The following is a 13,530-nucleotide window of genomic DNA, read 5'->3' as shown; positions in this document are numbered from 1 at the left end:
GAGTTGTGGACAGAAACACACCCACACAAAGAACAGCCTTCCCATCAGTCATACCGCCATGCGGCGATACTGAGCAGAGGGTCAGATAACACCAGAGTGGGGGGCTGACGACAAAACAAAGTGCCCCTGACCTCCTTCAAGCAGTCCAGACGGATTTATTTCTGAGAGCACTTTTAGTTAAGTGGCTTCAGACGTCCTGATGAGGTGATGAGAGACTGAGATGCAGATTCCATGGGACAAGCCTTAAAACTTCTGATTTGAGCTTGAATATAGTGTGTGTGTATGTGTGTGTGTTTGTGTTAGAGAGATGGAACATCAACATTATCTTAACAATAAACTTAACATTCTCCCAATTAGTGAATAATTAAAAACCAAATGGGACACAATGATACTGAGACTGCTCGCCCTGTATCCCTGGGGCTCCATAGTCTGACATGCTGTGGGAAAATTAGCTGGAAGGGAAGGGCAGAAGAACCTGGCTGTAGTTTTTGTGCTGCAGAATTCTTGAGAAGCTACTCAGTGTCACATGATGTAGTCGTATTAGCATGGACATTGGATTTTATGCATCTGAAATAATATATAATATGTATGTTTCAGAGCATCTGCCCTCCCAGCGTGTGACCATCAATGCCTTACTTGCAGTCCTCATGTTCACCTTGTGAATACCCGGGTTTTATCTTGGCTACAATGTGAAACATGCCGCAGTTTGACGGCCCGATGGCTCCCACCTGACCCCGAATAAACCCCCCTCGACGACTCTTGTGAGCCCCTCAGAGGTGGGAAGGTCCTGGAACCACGTTTCCTCCTGGCCGAGCCCTTCAGACACCTGACACTGTGAGTGAGAACCCTCTCGGACGTGAAAAAAATCATGCCTTATTTGTATTAATTTAAATACAATGAAAATTTGAATTATAAATGTATTTCAAAGTTATTGCATTGGATTCTGGCAATGTCTAGATATATTTGTGATAATATTTGGTCATTTTGAGCAAATTCTTTCAACGTTATTGACATTAGCGCTACAGTTTTGTTTAAATTCTATCGCTGGTTTTTCAGTTATTATCTATAAGGATTTTTGTACCGCTTAGTATTAGATTTCTCTACAAGAAACTACCAACAAGATGCATGACTTGGATGACTGAGAGTCTTCACAGACACTTGCAGTTGCTTATCCAAAGAATCTTCTCTGTGCACGTCTCCATATATGCTCCATATCTCGATATAGGGCCCCAGCATCAACACTTTTGCTCAGAATGTGCAGGAACTATAGTGAATCTATATATCGCTCCCATAAATCCCAATGTGAAAATGATTCTTGTCTGATCTTACTGCATTTCAGCATCATTGTTAGACAAATTGCACCTCTTGAGCGCCTGAATCTTGTTTATCTGATAGAAATCTTGACTTTTTTTTGCGCATTAAATCCTATTTGTGTGGACTATTTTGCGATGTATATGTGATTCAAGTTTTCCATTTACATTGGTCGCATACAAAACTGTTCCATCTTCTTTTCTTGGACTTTAACTATTTAAAGCAAAGCCCTTTTTTTACTCATGACGGTTTCCTTGAAATGTTGCAGTGCAAAATTGTTTCTCTGTTTTAGATAACTAAATATGATGATGTGTGTTTCTCTGGAATTGCCAATTAGTTTGAGAAGAAAGTGCTTTTAAAATATACATTTATTCTGAAATGTGCATGCAAGTTTCTTGGTCCTAACTGGTGTTTCCAGAGTGCTTTTTGGAGCCAGAAAGCACCATCAGTGCTACTGTGAACATTTGTTCACAAAATGGCAAAGTGGATTTGGAGATTTTCAGCAGCGCTATAAAAATCAGGCGTTTACATGATTGCCCCGAACAAAAAGAGCTGGGGTTTGAAACCCAGCGTGACCTGATGAAGGCTCCTTTTAGTGCGTTCCACTGTGTTCCCCACAGAGATCTCATCAGATCCCACTGAGGCAATTTGCTCTTTCCAGAGAATTGATCTTCTATACTGAACCAATCCAGCTGTTTCAGTGAATTCTGGTCACTGCACTCAGATCCTGGGTGGCGGTGGCGTGTTTTTTGGGGGGCTGAGGTGGCAGTGGGTGAGACTGACAGGGACAGTTGGTTCATTGTGTTTGAAAGCCAAATCCCCACGGACTGAATGTTTGCAGATGCAGCACATCGAGGAACACCCCCACCCCCACCCCCACGACCCCTACCGTGATCCCGGGATTAACCTCCACATACAGCACAGAGGTTATCTGCTGAGAGCATGGAGTCGGGGATCATGACAGGACACACACGCGCCCTCGCACACAGAAGAATTCCCAGGCTGCTGTGTGTGAGCTCCCCGCGCCCCATCGATCAGCGTCGGATCAGAGCGATGGGATGTCACTGAGAAGTCTTGACTGATCTGGACCCTGCTGAGGCTCAGATCCTGAACCCAAACACAGGCCATGATCCCCTGCTTCATTTTGGTTGACCGCAAGTGAGCTACATAATTTAGGCATAAACCGGCCATTGCATTGTATTGCATTGTAAAAAAACGTTCACATTTTTTTATTCAGGTCCACTGCTGTACTTTGACTTTAGTACCTTGAAAGAAGTATGTGGTGAAGTTTGACAAGTTTTACCTAACTGACATAATTGCCTTTAATACAGTAAACCAGGTTTACAGTAAAAACCAGATTTACCTGGTTTACCTGGTTTACAAACCAGGTTTTGTTGGCTAAACTGTCTTCATTTAACTTTTCAATGAATGTTGCTAAAGTCTCTTTGGCAAGACACGCCCCAGTTGCTCCAGATGGTCTGGTGCGTGCCTCGTATTGCGGGTTTGCTGCCATCAGTGTGTGTGAGCTTGTCTTTGAATGGGTGAATGTAATCCAGTATAACATGCTTTGAAACAGCAAGGTTATAACAGCGCTATAAAAGTGGAGACCGATGTCATTACACTTGATTTCAAACAGAAGACTGTCAACTCTTGCTCTATCTCAGAGGTCACTCCTGGGCACTCGACAGTCGTTTTTAAGGCCTTTGACAAATTCTGTTATTTGTCAGCTCCATGGTGCTGAGTGTTACACCTTGTGCAATCTGTTTGGAAACGCACAGCAGAGGAGCTTCTGATAACATCATATTGTTCAACTGAAGTACGAAGGATTGCATACCCAGATAATCTCGCAGCCTCCTAATATTTTTTGTCCACACAAGTTCTTTGGAAATTCAGACCGAGTGCTGCTGTATGTTGACAGATTTTTTTCTCAAGCTGCATCATGTCAAAAGATGATGCTCAGTTTTTATAATTGTTGAGAGAGAGAATACAAATTTGTACCAAACAAGATCTTAGGAGGTCAAACCTGTACTGTTCTCTTTGTCTACATGTTATCTGCTCGAGCTTATCTGATCAATATATTCTTCAATGTTATCTTAAAGGACCAATATTGAAAGAAAATACCCGTGTATACATAAAACGTACAAGTTACAAGGAGGTAGCCTTGGAGTCAGCTGCTTAGCCAAATATTTCAACTGAGGATGATATACTGTGACCACTGTGCTGAAGCTGGCACATTGGCTTTTTAGGTTGGTAATTTCTTTTATTTTTCAAATATCTTTCTTTAGATAACAGAACCGGTATGAATGCGAGACGAAAGGAAACATTCGAAGAGAAAAATATGCAAAAACAAAAAAGTATTTGAAGTCTTTCCTAACCCAAACACTACTGGCGGAAGAATTAGTGAGTTTTCATTTTGATGCACCTTCAACCCTGTGTTTATTCTCTGTGTGGCTCCAGGCTGTTTCATCGACATTTATTTACATTAACATGTCTGTAGAGGTTCTCCGTCACCCGAGTCATGGTGAATTCTTTAATTTTTGAATTCTTCAGCAAGTATTTATATTAACTTTGCAGAGACCTTTGATGCCCCGATGACTCACTGCATCACTGCCATAAATAAAAACCCAACCAACAGAGTATTTCTGTCTGAGGAGAGAACTGTTTGCTTTGCAAGTTTAAAAGGAAAAAAGACAGAGTTGTCATGCTGCTCTTCAAGGCATCGGTATTATCTTGTGAGAAGGGAATACTCGAGTCAGGCCAGGAGAGCAAAGTACTGATACTAACCAGTATTACTACCAAGCTATGGATGCTGTCGCCGCTGTCGATCACCTGATATGACTTGTCAAAAGGAGAGCATCCGACATTTCTCTCAAGTTGGTTTTATACAACACTAACAAGCTGGGTTCAAGCAAGTCAGGGTTAATCTTGGACTGATCATCTGTCAGTCACAGCGCCACATATATAGATATTCCAACTATCCACTCTCATTCACACCTACGGACAATTTCGATTCTTCAATTAACCCATTGACTGTTTTTGAAGCGCCAGAGGAGGATGGAGAACTTTCTCTCAATGAGGCGACGTGCTTGACCTACTGTACCAATATCGTGGCCATCGTGTTCACTACCCATGGAGACGTTTTTTTTTTTTCTTTTAAGAGTTAAAGGAAAAAGGTAGAATTATCGCGTCCCCAAGGGAGTTGAGAATACCTTTTGTACGGGATGCAGCGACAAGGAGGAGAGGAGGAGGAAGTCTTGCTGAAGCATTTTGAATGATGAATATTTTGATTCAAGAGACAAGCAGACATGCAGAGTTATGCAAATATTGGATGTTCCCCAGTGTTGGTTCTCCCCACAGATTCACCTCCACCATTTAAAGGGAAACTGAGAATGTTCACAGCTCAGTGTAAGCAAAGCCTCATGGGGAAGTCAGTGTATAGGGAAGATGCCTGAGCACTGATGTTATGTAATCCACCATTATTAGCAGGTAGTTATACATATTGCTTTGGCAGCAGAGACACTTCTTTGTTTAAGGATGTGAAAAAAAGGTCCAGGAGGCGCAACCATCATTCATATGGAAGCGGCATAAATCGAAGAGTAATAGCATTCACAAACAGGAATGAAGGTGCTGAGGTTCTCTTTGGGAGTGACAAAGATGGATAAGATCAGGAATTGGATTCGGTGGGACAGCACATGGGAGATGTTTTGGAGATGAAGTCAGAGAGGCCAGATTGAGATGGTTTGGTCATGTGTAGAGGAGGGATAGTAAATGTCTTGTTAGAAGGATGCTGAGGTTGGAATTGCCAGTCAGGAGGTCAAGAGGAAGACCAAAGAGAAGATTAGTGGATGCACTGAAAGAGGACACAAAGTTAGTTGGTGTGAGAGAAGAGGATACAGAGTGTTGGGTTACATGGAGGAGTTCGATTCCCCGTAGTGACCCCTGAAGGGAGTAGCCGAAAGGAAAAGAAGAAGAAAATCGGCATTCAAAAAATAAATATCTTTGGACGAAATGTTTTCAGAAACCTCTGAAATGTGATTGAGCTGGTTCTGTTTGAATGGTGGTACTAAACATAGCTCTCATGTATTTGATGCGGTGCACTGACACGATTGTGCCAACACAAAATGAGCAGATAGTTTGCTAACCTAAACAAGAAGAAAAAGGTAAATAATACAAAACTGCCTTAGAGTACTCAATAATTAGAAATATGTGGGAATACCCAGCACTTCATCAACATGATGATGCCATTGAAGTGGTGATTGCGGCTTTTATTAGCATCAACCTTTTTTGTTTTGGGGGTAAAAAGGAAACTTGGTCTAGCAGGTGGAGGCGTCCTAGTTGAAGACACGTTTATTATCATATATGCTGTACATGTATATAGAATATATATATCAATTTGCAGACTAGATTCGATGCTTCCTGACTGCAAAAGCAGGATCATTTAACAAAAATCTTTTACATATGACAACTATAAATACTACCGTAGCTCTTTTTATTTTCATAAAATATTTGGCATCTCCTGTTGCCCAGATGGGTCGGTCCAATTATGGAACCCGTCTCATTTAAATAAGTCAAAAATATTTCGTTTCTTGAGCCCAATCATCCGCTTTCTGTTGCCGAAATTGTCCTGTTCCGCTTCATTAATGCCCTGAATGCACATAGACTTCAGCAGAAAATCACCCACATATTACGTTTTTTGCACTAAATTGAAGTCTTATTGTAAATGGAAAGTCTTTTATTTTTTGGAAACAATTTGTTTACATGTGTTTGATCAATTCTGACATTAACTTGCTGAACTTTAAATAAGGTAGATTTGCTGCAATGGAAACCAAAAAATGGAAAATCCCGCCTTTATTTACCCAAACCTGCATGGAGGACACTCAAGGAGTTATGAAGGGAAAAAAAGTCTTTGCAGCTCTCTGGCCAGTGAAGTGAATTAATTTTCATTCAGTCATCCATTATTAATCCTGCTCATAGTTTTGTTGGTGGGGTTGGAGCCAATATAAAGCTGTCATTGGGGCGAGAGGCAGGGTTCAACCCGGTGAGGATCACATGTGGAGACATACATTCTCGTTCACACTTGAGGACAATATAGTCTTCAGTGACTGATTTTGTACAGCTACAGGAGGACGAGATCCTGCAGAGAACCCGGGAAGGCATAAGGAGAATGTGAAGACCCCGCAGAGAAAGAACCCTGACGCCCACTGGATCCTCGCCACTGCTGATTACGTGACCAAATTTTCACTTCATAGAACAAGTGGATTAGCAGCTTCGGCTGCAATTTCAACCCAACTTTAGTGCAGATTATGTTTTTAACGCCTGTTTCAAGGCTATAAAACCCTGGATTAAAACCAGGATTATGCCGAATCAAGAGCATGACAGTGTAATTTTCACATAAGAAATGGATGATGTCGCTTTCGGATATGTGGGAGCAACATGTGAATCTCGGCGTCTTGTGGCCCGAACACTCAACCCTGCACCTGCCAGCGACTGGAGGGAGCGGTTAGTCGGCGATAATGACCACATCTTCATTTTATGGGTCACCCGCTCCTCTAAGTGCTCTGCAGGTAATGGCGCCCCCGCCCTCACACAGCACTGAGTGGATGTAGCGACTCATTGTCGCAGACGGTGTAAAAGCCTCATTTACAGGTAATATACTGCACCGCACCTTTGTGTCAGAACCAGACGCAGGGGTGGAAATCTGTTTCATTCTTGTACTTCAGAGTGCATCCCCCCTCGCCCGCTCTCCAGACAGCCAACCAATTATGTATTTTTAAACCTCTTTTCAACGAAGCCATCCCTTGCCCCCCCCCCCCCCCCCTCCCGATACACACACACCTCGTCGCTGAAGTGTAGAGTTGGCTCAGGCCACAGAGACGCAAGGTTAATCAGTCGGCCTCGGCATGCTGGCAATAACCCCGCAGCTCCATTAACGGAAAAACACCTAGCGAACCGACGAACACCGGGAGGGAAATTGGGGCGGATGCTTTTTTTTTTTTTTTTTTCCATTTTTTTTTTCTCGCCAGAAGTCCCTCAAGTCTCTCCCCGCCACCCCGGATCTCCCAGAGAGAGTAAAATGAATTAGCCTGTTTTCATCCCCGCTTGCTTTCTTTAATTCAGAAACCAATTACTTCAGATTTTCCACTTGAGGAGAAAGCGAGAGTGTGAGCAACGGAGATAGAGGAGGGCAAAGGAGAGAAAAAGAGGGTGAGAGAGGCAAGAAAAAGACAATCCCTCTCGGAATTAGTTTCACGAAGATTCGCCAGCGAGGGGGAGGGTGAAAAAAAAAAAGTAAAATCTGTGCACTTTTGTTCCCTCGCTTCGTGCAACGCGGATGACGAAATTTGCAAGATCCAACAAAAAAGTAATATCCACCACGCTGCAGCCTTGCTAACCCCCTCGCACACACACCTCCAAAATAAACTCAGCTCTGATTAAACGTGGCATTCATATTGAGTCTTCATTAAAAACGCAGCTCCTCAAACACGTCAGCCGAGAATAGAAGCTGCCAGAGCTGGAGGACCTCAGTGGAGTTGCTCTGCGATTCCGTGTCTGAAGAGCTCGGCCGAAAAAAAAAAAAAAAAAAAGGGTCGGGGGTGTGGATGCTACATTATGTATGACGGCAGGAACGGATTGACTTCTAACGCTGCTCTGAGATGAAATATCCCGTCAGGCTTACCTCCATCTTCTGACCCTGTGATCTACCCAAGGAAACCCCAAACCACTATCTTGTTTCTCATCTCCAAGCCCCCCACCTCTCACTCCACCCACAGATAGGAGACACTTCACAAGGCCAACACCCGCTAACAGCGCTTGTCAGAAGAATTTCGGGAGGATGCAGGAAGTTGTACTTGCATGGCAACAGCAACACCGGCTCACATCGTACCCCTGGTCCTGTTGACAAAAAAACAACCCTTTCACGTGTTGGAAAATAAAAATGAAGATTGATAGGTGACACGTTTGAATTGATGTATTTTTAAGGCTGGCATAACCGGTTTCAGTATCACTGCACAGGATAATCGTCACCATTAAGCTCCTCTTAGCGTCATGGTATAAATGCCACGAGTAGATTCCGACCCATGTCCACAGATGGATATCAGACCCCCGGGGAATGTTCTCCGCTGCCAGCTTGATGGTTGGACGCCTTCCCAGAAACCCCGACGCTTAAGCTGGCGGCGCAACATCATTGTTCTCACAGGCAAATCGGGAGTCGTTCTAGTGTCCGTGACGAACCGGAGTATACCGGAAGAATGTATGATTCTCAGCTCATGCGTCCCTGGCGTGATGCCTCGTGGAGGAACTCCATGTATCAGTCAAAGGACATGAGGAGTGTGAAAGTAAAGAACGTCGCTCTCCTGACAGCCTTGATATCACAAGCACAATGAGGCATGTCATTATATTGACAGCTCTTTTTAAATAATTTATTCATCAGAGGCCAATACCAGCTGTCAGTGGGAGGCGGGGCTTAAGCGGAACGAGTCACCTGTCAATCACAGATACAGAGACATCCAACCGTTCCTTCGCTCTCTCCTTCACACCTATGTGAATTTGTGAATTTTTTTTTTTGTGAATTTTGTGAATGTGAATTTTCAAAACTACTGACAGTTTTTGGACAGGATGAGGAACATGGAGAACCTTGAGAGATCCTCAATAAGAGAACATGGAGAACCCAGGCAGGATCCAGGGGTATTTGGAGAGAACAGTACCAACGTGCTGTGAGCGGTGAGTGTTAGACGTGCAGAACTGTACTGCGTTTTAATTTATATCTATTATCTTTATATCAAGTGCCATTTCCTATTGATAAAAGCATTTTATATAATTTGTTGATTGGCAGTTGATACTCGGTATTATTTGCGCTTTAAGAATAAAACGATCCACCTTTTTGCTGTGGTACCAGAAGAAAGGTTCTCAAATGTCATAAAGGACTCGGTCGACCAGGGGGACCGTGGTACTGCCTTCTCTTTGCGAGATGGAAAGTGTTGGAAAGCACACACACACACACGCAAACACACACAAACACCGTTTAGCTTCATTCTATGTTTCATATGCACATGTCCTCCATCCCTCTCATCTTTACCCACGAGCTCTTAAAGTCAACAGCTGACGTTGGCATTTTCGACGGACCTGCCTCTCATCCACCCTCCCCTACATGTGAGAACTTGGAATAAATCGATGGGAGAGCGGCGGTGCTTGGTTTTAGATATGTATTAAAAACATTTCAATTCCAGCGTCATCTGTTTCTATTTTGTCTCTCACAGCCACACCGCTGGTGTTTTCACTCCCTATAAGCATCATACCGCGAGTGCTGCTTCGACCCCGGGGTCTAAACGAAGCCGCCGCCATGCCCCCCCTTGGTGTTGTTTTGAATTCATTTTTATTTTTTAAAGTGGGCGAAGGGCTGAGTGGTCTGGCGGGGGGGTGGGGGTGGGGGGGTCACAACATTAAAACAGCTCTTCAAAATGTAACTGGACATTAGTGCTCGCTATGTCAACCATCACTTCTCCAAAATTGCTTTTGATGCTATAGATGGCGGAGGGTCAAACTGAAATTCCGACATCGCGACCCCTCCCCTTGTCTGTCAGCATCATGAGGCTTTGGATACAGGAAGAACCGGATGTCACTATTGGCTGAAATGTGTGATGCTGGTCACCACGTCAAGAAAAGGACAATTGCGTGTTGACTCACGGTGAGGAAGGAGTTACGAATCAATCTGTTCAACATTTTAGATTTTAGAAACACTGTCAATACCAGAACTCATCACTTCTGATCAAACTATGTATTTGTTTTCAATTAAAAAAAAAAAATTGACATTATATGAATAGTTTTCTACTTGTGTAAGAACCTCAGTGCTCATCCAATCAGGCATGACCAGGAAGTACTGACTGTGTATTTTGAAATAAATCACAGTTGCATTTTTGTTTTATGGTTCCAATCGCTTGTTCATCCCCAGCCCTGCTTGTCCTCGCTGCAGGGCCGGTGAGAGGGGCCTTGAACAAATCCTGGTCGACATTGCGCAAGAGGCGGGACCGGACTTGCTCACCTGTTAATCACGCTGTGACGTACAGGGACGCGCAAACGTTCCCACTGAGATTCACTCCTGCAAGTCTGGACTCACCTACTGCTGAGGAGGAGGAGAACACGTGAATCCCCCCCAGAAAGGCCCCTGCTGGCCTCGAACCTGGGGCCTCCTCAGTGTGAGGTGAGAGAGCTAACAGTTGTTTTTTTTTTTTTTATATGACACCTACAGATCAAAAGTACTTCTCTCACAGATAAACATTCACTCACTCAAATGCACTTATGGCACAACTCTGTCTATGTATTTCGCTCTCCGGGTTTTCATCCCACAGATCGTAATCTGAAACGATATCCTTGTCTGTACTTTAAACTCAGCATCAGGACCGGCATTTTTAAGACTTTGAGAATGATGACTGGTTCTGGCGCTTGTTATTGCTTTTGGACCGCCTCTGAGGATGGCGGCGGCGGCGGCAGACCGCCTGACCCCTTAATTCAAAACAACCCAAAACCCTGGAGGGAAAAAGTGGAGGCATTTCTCGCGGGGCGGTGCGGCGTGCTTGACTGACAGCAGCTGATAAGAGACATTCCACTAAACTTCATCCAGACCTCTCCCTCAGCTCCGGGGCTGCGATGTGAGCCGAGGTGAGGCGAATGGGAGTCGTCATTATCTCGGGACGAGGACCGAAAGGGTGGGAGGTCAATGAACCGCCCCACCACAACCTCCGCTGGCCCCAGACCGTGATCTTCAAGCATTCTTCAAGGCTGATGCTCGGCCAGGTTCAGATGGAGCCGGGCAGAATTTAAAGCCCGGTGTCAGAGGTCAATACGAGGTTTAAGGCTTTTGAAGTCCAAACGATGAGTGCGCACGTGAAAGGATGATAATTTCTTTTTCTTATTAACCCGGTAACTAATATATGTAGATATGTTCCAATAGTTGGGATTGATAGCAACGCAGGCTGTGGTAATAGTCTGATAATGTACAGCATCTAACAAAGTGAAAATAATGATTATGTCAAGTAAATTTTTATTACTATTCAATGAATTGATTGAATGTTTCATTATTCAACAATTAACTACAGTGTAGTAAACGGTGGCGGCATTGTCAGTTTGTTTATTACTTAAAACTATGGGTTGATACTACTACAAACAATGTGTTTTGTTTCATCATAACTATGAGTTCATATAAAGCATTGCATATCGATTTTTATCCTTGACGGATTCAGCAATTGAGAATTTAGATGAGATGAGATGAGAACAACTTTATTTATCCCGAAGGAAATTGTTGTGCTAGAGTTTCAAGCAAAAACATAACAGTAATAGATAATAGCAACCTTCGTGTCTGGTATTTAATTAGAATAAAAATCTATTGTAATGATTTAATCTAGCTTTACTATTCTGCCTTCGTTAAAGGAATGTCAGTTGAAGAAAGGCACATTTAGAAAGGAAATAATCCGGTTTAAAAGCAAACCTTACATGGGCTGTAATGGCATAACAAACATTCATGCGCATCTTTGTACGCAGATTGTTGGAGTAAGAGTACTTGTGTGCTAATCCAATTCCAGTTGGAGAGCATTGTTCTGCAATTTTGCAGACGAGTGCAGTACTATCCATCCCAAACACGGCACAGTGCATTTCCCATACAGGAAATAACCCTGTAATCAAGCGCAAACAGCATTCCTGCAAGCATGACCACGCATTGGTCCTTATTTATCTATTTGCTTATATGTTTATTCGTTTATTTATTTATTTATGTGTCAGAGTGCCGCAGCCGCCGAGCCACAAACAGTGCTGAGGCGATAAATAGATGGAATAGCCAATAGCACTGAGGCTGGTAAGCCCGCTTTGGGGGTGGGTCACCCCCCTTTCCTCCCCAAAAGTTAGTTGGAGCAATATAAATGTGTTGGACTACCATAAAGTGACCTGGAATGCAGCGTAATTGCAGTTTACAGTTTGAGAGTCCGTGATGTTTTCTTGGCAAACCCCATGCTAATTCCACTTTTTCTTTTTTGTCAGAGAAGCGAGACGGCTGTAATTGTCTCCAAATAACTCTGGCTATTTCCGAGTGTATTATTTCACTACGGCAGAAATTCAGGACGCATTACTGATTGTTTTGGGGCCTGCGTCGCGGAGATGGATGTTTGCGATGGCGCCCGTCATGTCCGCGCGCCCCCCCCCCGCCCCTCCAGAGACCACAACCGCACAGCTATTATATATCACCAGGCTACTTTTTATTTATTTATTGCACAAGAAAATGGGTTTTAAGACTGCAGCGAGGACCCCTGTGCACAATTTTCACATGAGCTCCGCATAGACTTACGGAAAATCAACCTTTTTCTTCAACACGCCGTTCTGTTCTCAGATGAATCCACTGAACCTGGTTCCCGTCAGTTCTGAGCAGAACCACAGTTTTCATGGTGGGAGGTTTAAACAGGCAATGTGATCACAGTTCCAGGGATTCACCACTAGGTGCATGCTAGGGGCTGCTGCACCGGAAAATGTATCCTGGAATTACGCATCCGTGATCTGTTCACACAGTTGACAATGTTTCAATTGTTTCTTGAAACCATCAATTCACGTTTTGGAATTTAACCAAAAAAGTGGTGGCGTATGGGGTAAGAACAGCTGAACATTTCGGGTTCAATTCCCGATTCGATTCTCAGTTCCTCCTAGCCACCCGAAGTGTTGTTGAGCAAGACACTGAACCCTCAGCGGCCTTCTGCTCATGGTTCATCCATGACGGGTTATAGCGGCCATATTTTGCTGATGTTGTGCTCTATGTATAACTAACTGTGACAATAAATGTATTTCTTAACAAATAGGTTGCCATCAAAAACACCTATTTTTTAATTGCCGAGTTTGTGATTAAATATTGTTTATTTATTTATTTATTTATTTATTTATCTATCAAATCAAAATAGACACCCTTTGATAAAATGGGATAGCAATCTTTTTTAAACTTGGACACACACACACACACACAAACACACACACCCACACACACACACACACACTCTTACACTTACTTATTCCTGTTTTGAACACCCCCCCCCCACCCCCCCACTGTTCCTTTCAAACCTGCAGAGCTTGGATGTTAAAGAGCAAAGGCCCGGCTGAGGCGTTGGGTTCTCATCCCCATGTGGAGAACACATGGCCGGATCCTCAGCATCTCCCCCCCTTTCCAGCTCCTTCCGACGGGAGTTTTTTTTT

General features: G+C 43.6%; 1 long non-coding RNA gene across 4 annotated transcripts; it reads left to right on the top strand.

Moving 5' to 3' along the window:
* The first annotated feature begins 364 nt into the window (after positions 1–364).
* LOC147237675 (uncharacterized) lies at positions 365–11,809 on the top strand. 4 transcript variants are annotated; one of them, XR_015106596.1, is made up of 4 exons: positions 365–834; positions 8,925–9,030; positions 9,835–9,994; positions 10,259–11,809. It is a non-coding gene; the product is annotated as an uncharacterized LOC147237675 (long non-coding RNA). The 4 variants fall into 4 exon arrangements; XR_015106598.1 differs by lacking the exon at positions 365–834 and having other exon boundaries at positions 7,142–9,030; positions 10,259–10,507; positions 10,699–11,809; XR_015106597.1 differs by lacking the exon at positions 365–834 and having other exon boundaries at positions 7,142–9,030; positions 10,280–11,809.
* The last annotated feature ends 1,721 nt before the right edge of the window (positions 11,810–13,530 follow it).

The sequence above is a fragment of the Fistularia commersonii genome, chromosome 1, assembly GCF_037954325.1.
Source record: "Fistularia commersonii isolate RoL2024-O1a breed Wild chromosome 1, RoL_Fcom_v1.0, whole genome shotgun sequence".
In the NCBI taxonomy this organism is placed as follows: domain Eukaryota; kingdom Metazoa; phylum Chordata; class Actinopteri; order Syngnathiformes; family Fistulariidae; genus Fistularia; species Fistularia commersonii.
Note: the sequence above shows the minus strand (reverse complement) of the source record. Positions and strands in the feature narration are given on the sequence as shown.